We start from the raw sequence: 16,971 nt of genomic DNA, 5'->3' as shown, positions 1-16,971 counted from the left end.
GTGGCTGTGTTGGAGCTGCTGAGGAAGCACCGGCTCGGAGCTGAGCGGGGCAGTTCCTGCCCGGGCCCGGCTCCGGGTTTATTTTCCGCCGCGTGTGTCAGAATCGAGCGGTTTTAAGCCCGGTTTACACCGGTATGAGCCCCCGAAAAATCGGGTCACCGCTCGCCCAGGCTCATTCAAGGCGTGTTTGAGTCCGGGGGATCTTTTCTGTGCGCTCTGGTGGGAGTTCCGTGCTTGGGAGCGTTAATTTCTTACTGGTTTTAGTGGTTTTGGGGAAGCTGATGGAGAGAAAGTCTCACTCGGGTGTTGATTGAGCCTGGCTGGTTCCCGTTCCCACCTCCGCCTTGGTGGGTTTGTTTTACACCTGAACGTTTATGAGATGAGAGATTTCAAAACGCGGGGATTAATGGCTGATAGCACCTCCCTGCTCCTCCCTCGGGTTTTGTTACAGAACAAGGCTCGGCTCCTTCCCCCGAGTGCCGCCAGATCCCGGCGCCGGGCAGCGGTGCCCGGGTCAGCCCTGGGCTTATTAAAGCCTGGCTCTGCTGGATCCAAACCTACTGGAACTGGTTAAATCAAGTATTTATGGAATGTTGCTCGCTGCCTCCCTCCCGTTGGCTTTGGGGAAAGTAAAATGGCCAAATGTAGGTCTGTTACAGTACGTGCTGCAGCAGGTGGATGCTTTGCTGGGCAGAGGGTTTGGGTGCCCAGTGCTGGCTCATTCCAGTGGCATTTGGTGCCTCATTGACCACACAGGGACCGGGAGTGCTGAATTTCTGCTGTGCCACCTCGTTTTCCTGGAATTAATTGGATTTTTGTGCGTTGCAAGGAGAGCTGGCCGGGTGTTTGTGTTGGGTGGGGAGGGGATTGTGGTGTCCAGAGCCACTCCGAGTCCCCCGTGTGACACCGAGGTGGCCTCGGGGAGGGCTCTGTCCTTCAGAGAGGTGACAGTGACCTCGCTGCCTTGCTCTCCTCCTGCTCAAGGAGCTGCCCCAGAGCTCAGCAGCTTGTCCAGGTGGGACTCGCAGGAGCTCTGGGTGGTGCCGTGGCTGGAAAGGGATGGCCCAAGGGAAGAAGCCGCAGGTGGGGAGGAGGAAGAGGAGGCAGGTGCATCATCGCAAGGGGAGTGAAAATGCGTCCCCTCCTTGGGGGAGCCTTCCGATGAATTCAGCTGGAAGTGCAGCACAAAGCTCTGCTCTGGAAAGATGAGACTTGACGAGGTTGCACTAAAAGCCACAGGTGCCACAAGTTGATTTCTGGTCTTTTGCTGCGTTTTTGGTTCATCCCACACCTGTTTTAAATGTTATTTCTTCCCATCCTGGTTCCCAGGCACCGCAGGCTCCTGCCCGCTGTTAAGGCTCGTTAGCTCGGTGCTAATTGCTCCCAGCCCTCCTGTTCACTGGGATTTTGTCCTCTCCACCTTGCAGGCTCCCCTCAAACTTCCAGGTGAAGCTGGAGAATGGGTTTGTGTTTTGATTTACCTTGCTAAGCCTCAGAAATAGTCTGGGGAGATCCCAAGGATCTGGGAGCTGAAAACCCCACAGTGACACTTGGAGCAGAGATTTCTGCCTGTATTCCTGCTACTGTATTTGTCTTGTGATCCCAAAGACTTGCCCAATTTTTGCACTGATATCAGCTGATTTAATGAAATTCCTGTGCCTCAGGATGAGTGGGAGCTGCTGCCACCCCCACCCCTCCCTGGGCCAGGTTCCTGCTGGCACCACGAGCCCGGGATGTCACCAGGTGTGCTGCCCCATGGCCTCCTGCCAGCCTTGTTTCAGGGCATGAGCATCACCAAGTTTGATTTTTGTGGGTGCTTTTTTTTATGAAAAGTTTGTTGTATTTGGCTTTCTTGCATCAAGCACGCAATAGCTGTGGGAAGGAGGTTATTTCTGGCTTGGTGCTGACATTAGGACACTGTATTAATTTTCCTTTAAATGACAGATTTATTGGAGTTTTCTTCATCTGCACGGTCTGACCTGAAAACCTGAGTTGGAATTTACCAGAAGGGGGCATTTTGCAAACATCACAGAGGATTTCGGTGGCTGGAGAATCAGACAGTGATGCCTGTCTGGGGTCTGTGGAGTTCTGGGGAATATTCTCGTGCAAATAAACACTAACAAATGAATTTTGGGTCATTTAGTGCTGAAGGCTGAGTGCAAGGAGAGCAGTTCCCAGTCTCACTGCAGCCTGCTGGCTCCAAGTAGTTGTTAAAATAAGAAACTGTGGAGTAGCCTTGGATTTTTTTTTTTTTTCTTTTCCCGAGGAAACTCTTTGAAAATGCCTTTTCCAGTTATCACCCAGTAATTGTTTCTTGCTGTAGGTCGAGCTCTGGTGTTCTTGCATGAGGTTTCTCTGCTTTTCCTCTCTGGAAGGAGGGTGTGGAGCCCCCGGCTCTGTGTCCCCTCTGTTGGAAGGTGTTGCTGAGCTGCCTGTGCTCATCCTCACCCAGTCCTGCCCAGTAAAGCCAGTCCTCACTGTGCCACTCCAGGAGCTGTGCTGGGGCTCTGGGGGTTGGTTTTTTTTTGCCTGGGGTGTGTGTTGGATTTGGGCTTTCAGGCAGTGTGTGCTTTCCAGCCTCACCATCTCTGTCTCCATCCTAAATCCAGACCTCTCCTTAATGCTGGGATCAGGGCTTGGCTTTCTCTGCCCTCCAACATTTACCTGCTGCAGGTTCAGAGGGGATTTAAGATTTAAGAGGCTGCTTGGGGTCAGCCCTGCCCTGGTGCCCACAGCCTGTGTTGGTGGGAGCTGCTGTGTGCCCCTCTTCAGCCCTGGGGAGAACAAAGCAGAATAATAAATGAAAAGCTTGTTTCTGTTTCCCTGGTTCCCTGTGTGATGTGCCAGCTGCTGGGTTACAGTCTGTGTGCTAAATCCAGCAGGAAGGGACTGAATTTGGCCGGTTCCAGGAGTTCTCATGGAGGTGCTGGAGCATCCCCAGTGGTTCAGGATCGCTGCTAAGCCAGGCTCAGGTGCCATCACCCATTTCCTGAACTTTCTCCTTCTGCAGTAAATGCTGATCTCTCTGCACATCCACAGTGATGGGGAAGGTGTGCAGAAATAAAACCAAATCTTCAAATCACCTTCCTGCTACTCCTCCCTTCTTCCCAGGCTTGACTCCTGTCCCAGTTTCCTCCCTTTCTGCCCCTCGGGGGTGCAGGCAGATGGAGAGTGGTGGCTGTGGCCAGCTCATCACACCTTGCCTCTGCCCCTCCTCCTTCTCTGGGCACTCCTTGCACTCTCCCCTGCTCCAGCCTGGGATCGTCCACCGTTCCTGCTTTGCTGTAGGAGCTTGTCCTTGGCTTTTCTCAGTGTTTGGGGCTGTGCAGATCCCTCATTCCAGGCACAGTTTCCAACACTGGAACGTTTTGGCTGCCTCTGGTGCCTGATGGCATCAGCAGCTCTGTCCTTGCTGCACCTGTGCCACCTTTCCAGGAGAGAGGAGAGATTTCCTGCACTGCTCAGGTTCACCCCAGCCTGCTCTGCGCTGCTTTCCCAGGCACTGCAGGATATGAAACATCCGTGAGAGAAAATCCAGATCCAGATGTTGCTGTGAGAATGGATTCTCCACAGCCATTCCCGGCCCGGATGGCTTGTGCTCCAAGCCACTGGTGTGGTTTTTCCCCAGCCTGGGCTCGGTTGTGGCGCTTTCCCTGTTGCCAGAAGAGCATCCCAGCACGAGCAGGAGGCTGGAGGAGCTGCCCTGATGCCGCGTTCCCGTGGCAGAGCTTTCCCAGGGTGTTTTCTCCCGGGAGCTGGCGTGCGCCGCCGCACAGGAAATTCTGGTTGCACCATTATTGTGGAGCCTATTGTTTGGGGCAAGGGCAGGATTCGGGCTTGCTCACATCCTCCAGTGTCTCACTGTGCTGAGAGGATGTGGTGGGGTAGCCAGGGCTGCTGGAGGAGCACAAAGCTCCGAGCTGGTTTTGTGCAGAGCTCACGCTTAGCCCAGATCTCAGTGTTTCTGCCCAAACCCGCCCCTCTGGCTTTTCTCGGGAAACCTCGGGGTTAAGGAAAATTTGGAGTGAGGATTAAGGAGGGCACAGCCTTTTGTTGCAGTTTACAGCGCTTTGCTGCTCCTGTCTGTTCATGGACACCTTGTGTGGCCAGGTGGGGTGGAGCAGGCACACCTCGAGTGCTGTAAAATCAGGATTTGGGGGAGATACAGAACCCACCGAGTTCTTTGAGATGCCAGCACACGTGGCCTGGATCTCAGGGTGTGTGTGTGTGTAGGCAGAGCACGTGGCAGCTCTGTTCTCCCTGCCACAGCCTCGTGGTGTGACCAAGGCTGCCTGTCCACCTGGCTGTGCCTCGGTTTCTCATCAGTGCTGCAGTGAGCAGCTCTGCCTGTGCTTGCTTCCACTTTGCCTTCTCCCTTCACGGATCTTTGTGGCTGTGGATGGTTGGCAGTGATAGCAGCGTTTCCCAGCCTGGGCTCTGTGGGTTGCAGGAGCTGCTCCTCACTCACCCTTGTGAGCCACAGCTCCTTTGGGGCTGCCAGCAGGAGAATCTGAAAGCTTTGCTCCCAGGCTGTGTGGGGATGGCTGCTCACCCTCCTCGGGTTTTCCATTCCCTTTTGGCCACCATCCCAAAAGAGGGAAAACAGGGCAGGTGTAAGGAGTGAAGCTGCCCTTGTGCCATTCCTGCAGTGCCACAAGGGCACAGAATTCACCTTGGACCTTCCCAAGGCTTTTCCCTGAGCTTTTCCCGCCCCAGCAGAGCCCTGGGCAGGGCGAGGCTGTGCTGGCTTTGTGGAGCAGGGTGCCTGAGCTGGCATGGAAAAGGAGCCAAGTGGCTTCTGTGGCGTGCCCGTGCTGCCACGTGCCTGGCAGAGGGACGGGGAGCCTGGCAGCAGCTGAGCTGTCCTGTGTCCCTCAGCTGAACAAGCCACACTGGCTGTGCCTCATCTGCTGCTGCTCTCAGGCTGGCACAGGGCACCAGCTGATGCTGTCCTGCTGCCACTGGGCTGGCATTGTGTGCCAGGGGCCTCCCGCACACTCAGGGCTTGTTTGAGAGAACCATTAATCAGTTTAAAGCTGCCCCGTGGCTGTGAGGAGTGCTATTGTGTGAAGGAACAGCAGCACCGATGTGGGATGTCCCCAGCACGGGACCTGGGTCACTGGAGGGGGAGGTGACACGTCCTGCTGGCCCGTGGTGGCCACAGAGCTGCTGGAACCCTGAAACCTGGGAGATTGGAACTTTCTGTGCTTTCTAACACTGACCCCAAAAAACCACTGCTTTTGACCTGAGGTCTTGGAGAAGGCTTCCAAATTTGAGTGATGGAGTTGGGATCACTGGTGTGTAGTTTGTGTAGAAGTGTGTAATATCACGTGATGAAGGTTTTGGAATTTGAGGCTTTAAAATACAGTAGGTATAGGACAAGGTGGAGATTTTGGGTGTTGGTTTCTTTTTCCTTCTTGTTCCTCCTTCTTCTTGATTTCAGGTAGCATTTTTTGGTTGGATAGAAAATCCTGCACCTGACAGGTGTTTGGTCATAGGATTAAAAGTATAAATAATGTAGGTGTTAGCTTTTAATTGGACTGTTTGCCTTTAAAAGACCTTGTAACGAGCAACATCCATCTCCATTTTCCTGCTTTCAGCTTGGTAGCTAGAAGTGCTGTGGAACTCAGTGTGCTATGGATAAGAATTAAAAAACAACCAAGCCTGAACATGAAGCTCTGTCTCAATCCTGACTCTGACTGAGGGCAGAGGAAAAAAGAAGATACTAATACAGAACCCCTGGGCTGGAGCTTTGGCCGGGCACTTGGGGCAGGATGGCACCAGGGTCCTGCCTGAGCCTGGCAGTGCAGCTGAGACTGAGAGGAGGAGGATGATGAGGAGGATGAGAGCATTCACCACGTGTTTGAGCAGTGGGAGGTGTTGGGTTTGCACTGGAAGGGTGAAGCCCACCAGGCAACCCCAGGGTCTGTTCCATCTTCCCATCCCTCCCTTGCTGTGTAGGGAGCTGGGCAGCATTCCTGGTGCAGAGCATGTCCTAAACTGGGTTTCCATGCCTGAGAGAGCAGGAGAGCAGCACACCCCATGTCCCCCTGCAGCCACGCTGGGAGCATCCACTCAGGGATAACTGGGAGAGCTGGGAGAGGCAGCAGGGCTCAGGGTGGTGTCCTGGCATTTCCACAGCGTGCTCTGTGCCCCGTGGGGTGGGTGATGCCAGCAGGGTGAGCATGGCCCCGTGGTGTGGGTGTCTCCAGGGTGTGGGTGATGCCAGCAGGGTGTGGGTGATGCCAGCAGGGTGTGGGGGATGCCAGCAGGGTGTGGGGGATGCCAGCAGCCTCAGTGTGCCCCCATGCTGTGGGAATCTGAGCATGGCTGGGGTGGGTGCCTGGGATCCCAGCTGAGCCTGGGGGATGCTCTCTGCACTCTGTGCTCTCTCCTCTCTGTGTTTTCCAGGGAGATTTCACACACCACTGCCCGATGAGTTGACTTTATGTGGTGTAAGTCCTGCCAAAACAATTTCTTCCTGTTATTGCTGCTCCAGTTTTAGAGGAGTGATAAGAACCTTTTGTAGGGACCTGGTTTCTCCCAGGGGCTCTGCTGCTCTGAGCTGGGAGCTTTGAGCAGCAGTTCCCAGAGTGACTTTTCCAGTCCTTGAGTTAAATTTCAGAGTTAGATTTAGTGAAATGATTTAAGGAATGTCTGAGCATAGTCTGTGTAGGGTCTCTCCACAGCCAGATGGATCTGCTTCATTTTGGGTGATATTTCCTATGAATTACCTCTTCAGTTGCTCATGGAGGTGGTTAATGAAGGCAAAGACCTTGAAGACAAGGCTTGTGTTAAAATGAAAGCTGGGACAACGTGAGGCTGTGTTTGGATCTGGAGTTGTGAGACCATCCCAGGTCTGGTGCCTTCAGCTGATTCCTCTTGTCACACCGTTTTGTTTCCATTCCTGCAAAGGCAGATTTTTAAGGCCAGACTTTAAATATTTCAATGGGAATGAGGGTGGATCTTAAACCCCCTTCTGCTTGGTTTTTAATTTGTTTTGGGTGAATATAAAGAAGAGCCACCAGAAATACAGAATCCTAGAATAGTTTGGGTTGGAGGGGACCTTAAAGAACATCTTGTTCCAAGGCCTGGATGGAGCAGCTTCCTCTGGAAGGTTTGTAGGGCTGTGCCAGGCAGTGCTGGATCAGCTGGGGTGAGTTACAATAAAGGAATAATTCCGGGTTTCCCAGTGGCAGACAGAGCTGGGAGGGCTCTGCCTGCTGCTGAACAATCGGGGCTGAGTGGGCTGCACTCCTCAGAGGGGAGGAAGGCAAAACAGGAAAAAAGGCAGTGAGTCACTGGGGTGAAGTGTTGTCCCTCTGCTCAGGGTGGCAGGGATGTCCCAGCACCTCAGGTGTGCAGAGCAGGGCTGGAGGGCGAGAGAAATGGGGGCACAAAAGCCCCTTGAAAATGCAAATATTTGAACCACGAGGATTCTGGAGGGAGCTGAGCTCCTCAGCTGGGCTATCCAGGGACCTTTGGCCAGGTTTGATGTCGGGAATTGTGTAAATGAGTCGGTGCTTGCAAAAAGGGATCTGCTGCAGCAAGAGCCAAATGTTTTCTTCTGACCCTTGAGGGGTTGATGTTTTGTCACTCTGGGATGCAGCAGCAGTGCTTGTCATTCTCCAAGGGCAGGAATTCCTCTCTCTGGTCTATAATTGGTCCCTGTGACTTCTTGCCATAATAATGAAAGCCAAGTATTTAAATAAACTTTTGTAAAGATAATGAGTTGCATTAGGTAGAAATATTTGTATAGAATGGAAGTAAATAAATGACATAACCCAGCCCATGTTTGATTTGACACAGCTAGAAGCACTTTTCTCCAACACACAGATTATTCATAATTGCTCCTTAATTAAGTTCTTGCCTCTTTCCTCTGAAGGGTTTGCCCTTGTCCAGAGCACAGGAGGAAGCAGCAGGTTCTGTGAAGTTTTATGATCCAGGCTGGCATGTTTGTACTCTGTGATCAGTGGGTTTTGCAGCCATAAAGGATGAGGGCAATGCCACAGAAAAGTTCTGTAGGAAATACAGGGAATCTCTTCCTGTGATTCCAGGCTGGAGCATCATCCAGGATAATGACTCTGTAATCTCTGCAGGCACCTTGCTTTGATTCCTGGAAAGTCTCACTTTTATTTACAGCTACAGTGTAAATGTGTTAATTAAGACAGTTTGAAAAAGAAGAATTTAGGGTTTTTTTTGGGAAGAGCTTTGCTGCAGGATAACTCCATGGAATGTGGATTGATTGCTGGATGCTCCTTGAGGCTCTGCTCAGATGATCCAAAGCTTTGCTTCCCTCAAGCACACCTGGATTTAGGTGGTGTTGGAGACTTCCCTGGCTCTTTCTATCCCCTCTGCTGCATGAGGATAACACATGGCAAGAATGAATGTTGAGATCCCTAATTTCAGTTTGCTTTAGGCACATGCTGGCATGTGCCAGTGGGAAATCTGATTTTGGTGTTAAAGGCACAGCTCTCCCCTGGGAGGGAGCTGGGTCTGGGGGGTCTGGGAGCATTTCCTGAACCTGCAGGAGGGTTTCTAGAGAAGGAACAATTTGGGACAGGATTTTCTGCAGGGCCCAGCCAAGCAGCCTTCAGAGCCTGCTGCTAATCTGCTCTTTTGCTGGTGGCAGAGAGTTGGGGTTCAGCCTCACATGGCTCAAATTGTGATTTCTAACTGTGGAGGCTTGAACACCACATTTTTAGCTGGATAAATAACAGCTTTGGGTTTGGTGTGGTGCCTGTGGAGCTGCCTTGCTGTGGAGATGGGTCAGAATTTTGTGTTCCTGAGTTGGAAGGGACCCACAGGGATCACTGAAGTCCAGCTCCTGGCCCTGCACAGGACAACCCTCAAAATCACCATATAATAATATAATCACCATGTAATAATCACCAGCTCCCAGATGAGAAGCTTAATTAATTTCTGTCTTCCTTTGTACTTTTTTCTGCTTGTACACTCAGGGGAGGGAATTCCAGCAGAGGCTTCTGCCAGGGTTGGAAACAAAAGAAACAAGGGGGATGCCTTGACAAAAATTTCAGTGGGTTTGATTTTCATTGGGTGCTTCATTCCTGCCCTCCTGGACGTGTCACCCCTGGGGGCTGTGGGGCAGAGGGTCAGTGCCTGAGCTGTGTTTGTATCCACAGCAAATGAAGCAGCACCTGCCCCGTGCCAGGGATGGCTCCTTGCAGCCCTTCCCAAGTGCTCTGTCTTTCAGGGAGATTATTTCTGGCATGCTCTGTCAGGTTTCTTGATTTTCTTGCTGCAGGTCGTTGTGAAACAGCAGCTGCTCTGCAAGTGCCACTGCTGGGCTGGCACTCGTTTGCCTGCTCCAGTGGGGAAGAGGGAGAGTGAATTAAGGACAAACAAGAAAAAAGGGATTAAAGTCAATGGAAGATCCCTCTGGTTCTGTGGGAATTGAGTTTTGCTCAGGTTTTCTGCTGGACAAGCCCATATTTTTTAATTTTTTTTTTTTTTTTTTTTGTTCAAGCACGCCTGTTGTTTCCTCAGAAGGAAGAAGGGGTCACTTTTTCCACCCTGCTGACGTGAGCTGTGAATCACAGAGCTTTTGGGAAGGTGCTGTCACTGGCACCAGTCACCTGTCAGAATCTTTGCTGCCCTCACCCCATGTCCTGAGGCATTTTGCAGCCTGAGTGCCAATGGTTGGGTACCAGCACAGCTCAGAATACATTTCTGCACCTTCTGGAGGGGGTGGGCAGGAAGGATTGCCTCCTTAAAGCTTTGGATTTCCAGGCAGTGCCGTGGCCTATGGATGGGAGGTGATTTTACTACAGGAAGGAAATGTGTCAGCACGTAGCCAAGATCCACACACGGCCTGGAAGCCACAGGGGCTTTGCCTTGGTGCTGCAGCCACAAGGAAGGCACATGCAGAGAGCTGAGCAGGTTTTGGGGATGCTGGCAGGGCTGGGGAGCTCCTGGGAGCTGGGGCTGGTCCTGCCCTGCCTGTGCAGGCTCTGGAGCCTGCTTGGGAGCTCCTGCAGCAGCTGAGCAGGGTTTGAAACTCAGCACTGAAACCCTCCACAGGGTGCACATCCCTGCAGAATTCCCATCCTTGTCTTCCCCAAGGATTTGCAGCCTCATGCCTGGCTGCTGTGGAGCTCCAGGGCTTTCCAGAACTGTGGAATTGTGTCACTGCTGCTCAGCATTGCCTGAACACTGTCACCCATAAAGAATTTAGGTTTGTGTGACACGAGCTGGCAAATCAAGATGTTGTTTTTTTGCCTGGTGGCAATGTTTGGATATCCACGCTGTGCAATTTCCTGCAGAAACCAGATATTGCCTGCATGTGTTCCCAAACTGTTTGTGTTTTAAAGCCTGGGTGCAGCTGCAGGTGTGCTGGGCTCATCCTTGCATCTGCACCTCAGAGGGGATGGGCACTTTGAGGGTGACAGGTCCTGTCCTCCCCTGCTTGTGGCTTTTGTGTAAACCTTTGCCACACGTGGCAATAAATTTGTGTGCTGTCGAAAAGGAGTCACTGGAGAGACTGTAGAATATACAGGATATAGAAAAGGGTGAAATAATGCACAGATCACAATCTCCAGCTCCTTGTAAAAAGATTCAGGGTTTGTTCCATAAATAGGGACAAAGGGAACCTTTAGCTGCTCCTGCTCTGCTGAGTTTGGATCCCTAAAAAAAGAAAGGAGTGAGCAGGGTGGGCAGGCAGAGGAGACAGGGCTGTGGCCACCTGTGCCTGCACAGCCCCATCCCTGTGGCCAGGGGCAGGAGATGAAAAGCTCATCAGCAGTGATGCTAATTGGATGCAGTGCTGGCTCCAGCAGGCTCTGGAGCGTGAGCAATGGGAGCTGACAGCTCCTTTTGCAGGGCAAAGCCACACTGGGGACACCAGACAGGGGCTGTGCTGTGTCCCTGCACCTCGGCTGGGTTGGTTTAGTGTCCCTGTGGGATCATCCTGGTGGGCTGGCTGTGATGGACTGACACATTTGAAGCCTTGGGTTAGGAGGTGAGGGCCAGGCTGGGCTGCACAAATGCAGGATAACTCAGCAACAGCAGAATTGTCACCAAGTTTGGGCTGCAGACATCACCCAGCCAGCCAGCCCTGGTTCCTGCAGGGCATCTCTGTGTGCCAGCCTGGGCTCAGCCTGTGCTGCTGTGCAGGGGCTCTGGATGCACATCGAGGGGTTTTGGTTGTTGCTGTTGAGGGGGAAAGCAGCACAAAGGTGTCAGCCTGTCCAGGAGGCACCTTGGGACTTTTGGGTGTTCTGCACCAACCTTGTGAGAGAAAAGTGGGGTGCAGGGAGGTGTCAAAACACTAAAAATTCTCTGTGTGACCCCCAAAAGTGCCTTTCTGGGGTGGAAAGCCCCAGCCTGAGAGCACTGTGATTTTCTAGAAACACCAGAGCAGTTTTTTCATGTGCCTAAAGGCAATTTAGTGCAAGGCCACCAGCCTTCCTGGGATATCCTGGAATGCTGCCATGCACAGGGGCACAGCAGGTGTCATCGGCCTGTTTGGGACATCAAACCTCCCAACAGCCAGCAACTGGGTTGATTTTAGGGAAAAACAATAGAAAAGGTAGAAAAACCAGGAAAACAAGAAGATTCTTCAAGGAATTGTTTGCTGCTGAGGGCAGAGATATTTGTACATTTGATACCTTCAGTGAGATTTGTCACCAATTTCAGAGCAGGGAAGGGAGATCCCTCACCTGGTACTGTGCTTGATGGGTTGGGTTTTCCACAGTGAGGTGCCTGGGGAGTTGAGATCCAGCCAGCCCCTGCCCAGCCCTGTGCTGGTGTGGTTTGTCCAGCTGCTCTGAGGAAAAGGGGAAAGGAGAATGGGGCAAATTCCTCCCCTGCAGCTGCCTGAGAGGAACAGCTCACCTGGGAGCTGTCTGGAGGTAGAAATAGGGCTGGAGTGAGACAGACACTGAAGTGGAGTAAAGTGTTCTTTGACATCATCAGGGAGTTGCTGAGTGACCTGCTGAAATAGTCCTTGGAAATGTTTGAGCAGAGCGGGTTGCTGCCTGTGCTCTGAGTCTCTGCATGTGAATTTGGGGCTGGTGTTGGCACCCAGCTCTTTGTTTCTAATCCTGCTCTGAATGTGCTGAACCTACATCAGCACAGAATCCCTGGTTGGGAGGTCTGTAGCCATGGGCAGTACCTTCCAAACCTGACCCTCCTCTCCTCATCTGCCATGTAAGATGGCACTCCTTTTCTCCAGTAGTAATTCCATGTCAAAGAGGAAATATAAATAAACTCCCCAAACAAAAGAAGCAAGGAAAAAATAATTCTTTCAAACATTTGAGCAGGAACAATAGGGTAGGATATGCACTCTCTGGGGAGGGCTAATGGCTGAAACCGATAGGAGCACAGTTCTGCTGTGGTCTGTACCTAGCCCAGAGCTTGGCTCAGCGAGGATTATTTATAGAAAATGTTATGGCAGAAGCATGTGTGACCTGCAGGCTCCCAGCGAGGGGAAGAGCTTTCCTGTGCTGTCTCTGGGATACAATAGACAATTATTTAGACACTATCTTTGTCTCAAGATATAAACAATTAAATGCTGGCTACTGATTTCTCCTCTGATGTTCAGCCCTCGCTCTCTTGCTTAGGGATTTGTGGGGAAGGCAAGGATTTTTAAGAAATGTCACAGCTGTCAAGTTCCTGAGGCATCCCTACCGAACTGACTAATTGGGAATGCAGAGTAATGTCACAAGCACCACCAAGTTGTTGCTTGCCAAAGGATGGCAGCCAGTGGCTCAGTGTTGTTCAGCTGACATTAATGGGGTGTGGATGGGTGTAGACCCCTGAATCTGCCTGTTCCATTGTTTTGGCTCATCCCTGTGGTAATAAAGTACCTACAGCTGCTGCTGGATAGTAATTAAATGTTCTTACGTATAATTAACTACTTTCAACTGACTGCTGAACAGCTTAAATAATCTACATGTAATGGCAGATATTTTGGTATTAGAATGGTGACAGTTGGTGCCGAATAGCTGGAGAAATAGCAGCTCTCGTGCATTAAAAGAACTTTGTGCTGGCAGATAATTCCTTCTTCAGGCTCCTTCCTTTTCCTGGGGGACCCTGTCCGTCCTAGGATCCTTTTGGATCTCTTCGGGACTCACCTCAGGTTTATTTTCTGTAGAGCAGAAGAATTTAGAATTGCTAAAAGAGGGGGAACGGGGAGGAGTGTGCAAGGGGTGATGCTGCCGTGGTTCAGTGTGCACCTGCAGCTCGTGGGTCAGCAGTGGGAGTCTGGAGGAACATTTAGCACAGGTTCAGTGCCAGAGGTGTGTGGGGCTTGGTCTGAAATCCACCTTTAGCAAGAACTGATGTGTCACGTGTGCGTTGTTTCATTCCAGTTGTGTTCCAGGGATTTTCTGTGGTTTTATCTCGAGCTGCTCCTGCTTGCTTTGCACAAGGAGCTGCTGGCTCTCCCTTCCTTCCCTGGGTGTATAAAGCTGCTCCTGGCTTGGTGTGAGGTTTTGGTGCCCTGCTCAGCTGCCTGGCACCTCCCTGCAGTGCCAGCCCACCTGCAGTGTGGAGCTGGGGTGTTTGCAGGGAGCTGCTCCCTGCCTGGCAGCACCAGCACCAGCCCAGTTTGTCTCACACATGCGGTGGAGCAACTCTCCCTGGGCTGCAGGCAAAATGAGTCTCCTGCTCTCATTTCATTGTGTTCAGCCACTGCACAAACTTTAAAGCTCCCTGAAATGGGAAGGAAGTAATGTTTAAATTATACATGAGTGAACTGATTTACTCAGCCTGAAGTTTTGAGTTCCGTCCTTATAAACACAGAGCTGGAGCTATCAGTCTGTGCATCCATCCGTCTGCCTGGTGAAGATTGAATTAGCAGGAGCACAAATGCAGATCCAGGACTGTAAAAGCTTTGGCTTAAACCAGTGCAAACCGTGTGGGGCAGATGCTGCTGCCACAGGGAACGTGTCGTGTTTGCCTGGGGTTATCTTGTCTGGGAGTCTGCCCTCGGAGATGGAGGATTGCTGCCGGGTCCCTTCTGCCACTGGTGTCGTCACCGTCCCTGGAAATATTTAAAAAGCGTGTGGATGTGACACTTTGAGGATGTGGTGCTGGGTTGACGGTTGGAATCAATCTTGGAGGGTTTTTTCCTAACCTTAACGATTCTGTGATTCTAAAACTCAGTGTTTTGATAATGTCTGCCCACTGCTGACTGGGAAGGCATTCAGCCTGCTCCCCCGTCTGCCTCCTGCTCCTAATGAAGGCCTTTAGCTTCCTGTGGAAGGGATTTTGCAGAGCTTGTGAAACGCTGCTTCGGTTCTGTCGCTTCCTACGGGCACCGGCCCCGCTCCTTGGGGAGCCCAGCGCCGGAAAATCGTAACAGCGCTCGCTGATGGCCTGGAGATCCCTTTAGCAGATGTTTCACCCGGGTCTCTCCTTCCACCTCTATTGAAATAAATGAACAATCGAGCTGCAGCACTGCCATGCCTGGCCGGGGCCCAGCAGCAAAGCGTCCTCCTTGACCCACAAACAGAGGATGCCGGGTTTTTGTAGGGTTTGTGGGCAGGGACTTGCTCATCCCTGCATCCTCAGGCCGTGCCCTGTGAGCAAACACAGCTCTGCCCTCGGTCCTTGGATGCGGCACCCGGCGAGTCTGAAACGTCTGCAGAGACATAAACAGAAAGGGGGAGAAGTCACGATTCTCTCCCTATTTGTTTGACCTAAATACACTGAAGTAACTGTACCCCCATGAAAGAGATAATTTCCTGACGCTGGAGAGCTTAACATCTGTTTCCTCCCATTTTTTTGCAGTGGTAGAACATGGTAACGGAAGAACTGGCGGGCTTTTCTTTCCTCTTTTTCTTTTGTATAGCAAGAGGCGCTGCATGCTTGGGCTAAATACGCTCTCGGAGAGCAGACAGGTTTCTCTCAAGGGTTAGAGGATCATTTGTTCTCTATTTTCTCTCCTTCCTGCCTCCCCCCACCCCTCCTGGAGAGGAGCGGATACAGCGAAGCCCAGGCAGGACTTCCTTAGCTCGGCCATGCCTTCTGGCAGGCTGCGCCCCGTGCCCTCGCCCCGTCACCCCCCTTCCCCGAGAAACAATGGCCAAAGGCTCCTTCTTGTTTGTTATTTTGGATCGTGCAGAGGAAGAGCCGAGTGGAAGATCGTGTCCCCGGGGGCCCTCGGTGCATTCCAGCTCCGGCAGCGCCCGGCGAGGCTGTCGGCGCCTGGGCTGCGCCTTTCGCTCCAGCCGGGTGCTGCTGGGGGGGGATTGCGGGGTTTGGAAGCAAATGTGGCGCTGCTGAGAGGTGAGGAGGGGGATGGAGAGCCTTGGAGGGGTGTCTGGAGTCGCTGCTCCGCGAATCCTGTCCTTGGAACATCCGGCACGGCGCAGGAGGAGCTGGGCTTTGGTACCGACTGTTCTGGCATCATCTGGACCCCCCAGCTTCTCCTTAGCGATGAGCCTCAGACCCTCTCTAACCCGGCCTCCAAAACCCTCCAGGGTGACCTTGGGTGTCTGCAGGTGCTTTGAGCCAGCAGCTCTGTGGTGCAGAGCACGTTTCTGGCACGGGATGCTGCCCCAAGGGCAACCCCAACACCAATTTCCTCTTTGTTCCCTTCAAAGGTTTGTTGTTTCTCAGGGCGCCAGTCAAAATAGTTCTTTTGTGTCACTTGATAGAAGGGATTTACCGTTTGTCTGGAACCTGGAATGTGTGAGCTCCAGAATCCCACAGCACCAAGGGATCCTGCAATCACAGAATGGTTTGGGTTGGAAGGAACCTTTGAAATCATTTGGTTCCACCCTCTGCCGTGGGCAGGGACATCTTCCACTATCCCAGGGTGCTCCAAGCCCTGTCCAGCCTGGTCTTGGACAATTCCAGGGATCCAGGGGTAGCCCCAGCTTCTCTTGGTAACCTCTGTAAGTGCTGAGTGCTTCAGACACTAAATATATTTTTAAAGAAAGTTTCTTCTGCTTGTTGCCCAAACCCCGCAGTGATCTGAAGAAGATTTCAGGGATTGTGTGGTGCCTGCCTGGCAAACATCCTGAACTGTGTGCTGTGAAATGAGCAGTTTCTTTCCATCATTGGGGTCTCTTGAGAAAACTCAGCCTGGATCCCACCTTTCCTGATCAATGCTTCCTTTCTAGCAGGTCTTGCTACCCTGCTGCCTTTGGACCTGGTGTGGTGGTTGAACCTGGTTTAACAGCCTGGCTTTGCTTGTGGATAACTTGTAGGGCAGCTCAGCAGCAGGAGATTGCCCATGGGAAGTGTCACTCCCTGAGGGGTGGCTTGTGACAGCCCTGATTGCTTGGGCCTGATTCAGTGTCCCTTAAGTCTCTGAGAACTGTCAACTTCAGTGGCGTTCCCTGTGCTGTTATTTCTGCTGGCTGGCTGCTAAATCACACTGAAAAGGAGCAAAATTGCTCTCACTCCCACCTGTATCATGCAGGAAGAGCCTGTTGCCAAGGGAATGTTGTGCAATAACCTGAGATACAGAGCACCTATTTCTTTCTTAGAGATTGGGATAGCACAGAAAATATGGAAAGAATTTGGAGGGAGAAACACGACTGTAGATACAGATGTTTGTGTAACACACATGGTGCCCTTGGCTGGGGATTTTATGAATCTCAGTTTATTCATCCCCCTCGATGACCTGGAAAAGGAAAGTGAATTTTCAGAATGAAGGGCTGCTGCTTTTTTTCAGAAGAGCAGGGCAGGGCAGGGACCCACACAGCCCCTGTACACTGGAGCTGTTGGCAGTGTTTGCTTGATAGCTGGAGTTTTATAAAACCATCTTCCCCTGCAGGTGAGATTCTGTGTGTTTTGGAGAGCAAACACACGAGCCTTTGGTCTCCAAACCTGGCTGAGCCACCCTCCTTGGGCTCAGGTAATCTGAGGGCAGGGAAGAGGCGGAAGGGAATTGTGATTTCTGTGGTTAAAGCCCTGCTTTAAGTGTTGCTAGTCCCAGCTCAGCTGCTGGGTGGTAACTTGCTACGACTTGACATCTGCAACTGCAGCTCTAGGAGG

General features: G+C 51.9%; 1 protein-coding gene across 1 annotated transcript in view; it reads left to right on the top strand.

The window, feature by feature from the left end:
• Nucleotides 1–16,971, top strand: part of LOC106853672 (uncharacterized) — a 38,192-nt gene that overhangs the window by 541 nt on the left and 20,680 nt on the right. The gene's annotated exons all lie outside the window — the stretch shown is intronic.

The sequence above is a fragment of the Sturnus vulgaris genome, chromosome 14, assembly GCF_052056855.1.
Source record: "Sturnus vulgaris isolate bStuVul1 chromosome 14, bStuVul1.hap1, whole genome shotgun sequence".
Classification (NCBI taxonomy): Eukaryota; Metazoa; Chordata; class Aves; order Passeriformes; family Sturnidae; genus Sturnus; species Sturnus vulgaris.
The sequence above is the reverse complement of the archived record's forward strand: the minus strand, read 5'-3'. Positions and strand labels throughout refer to the sequence as shown.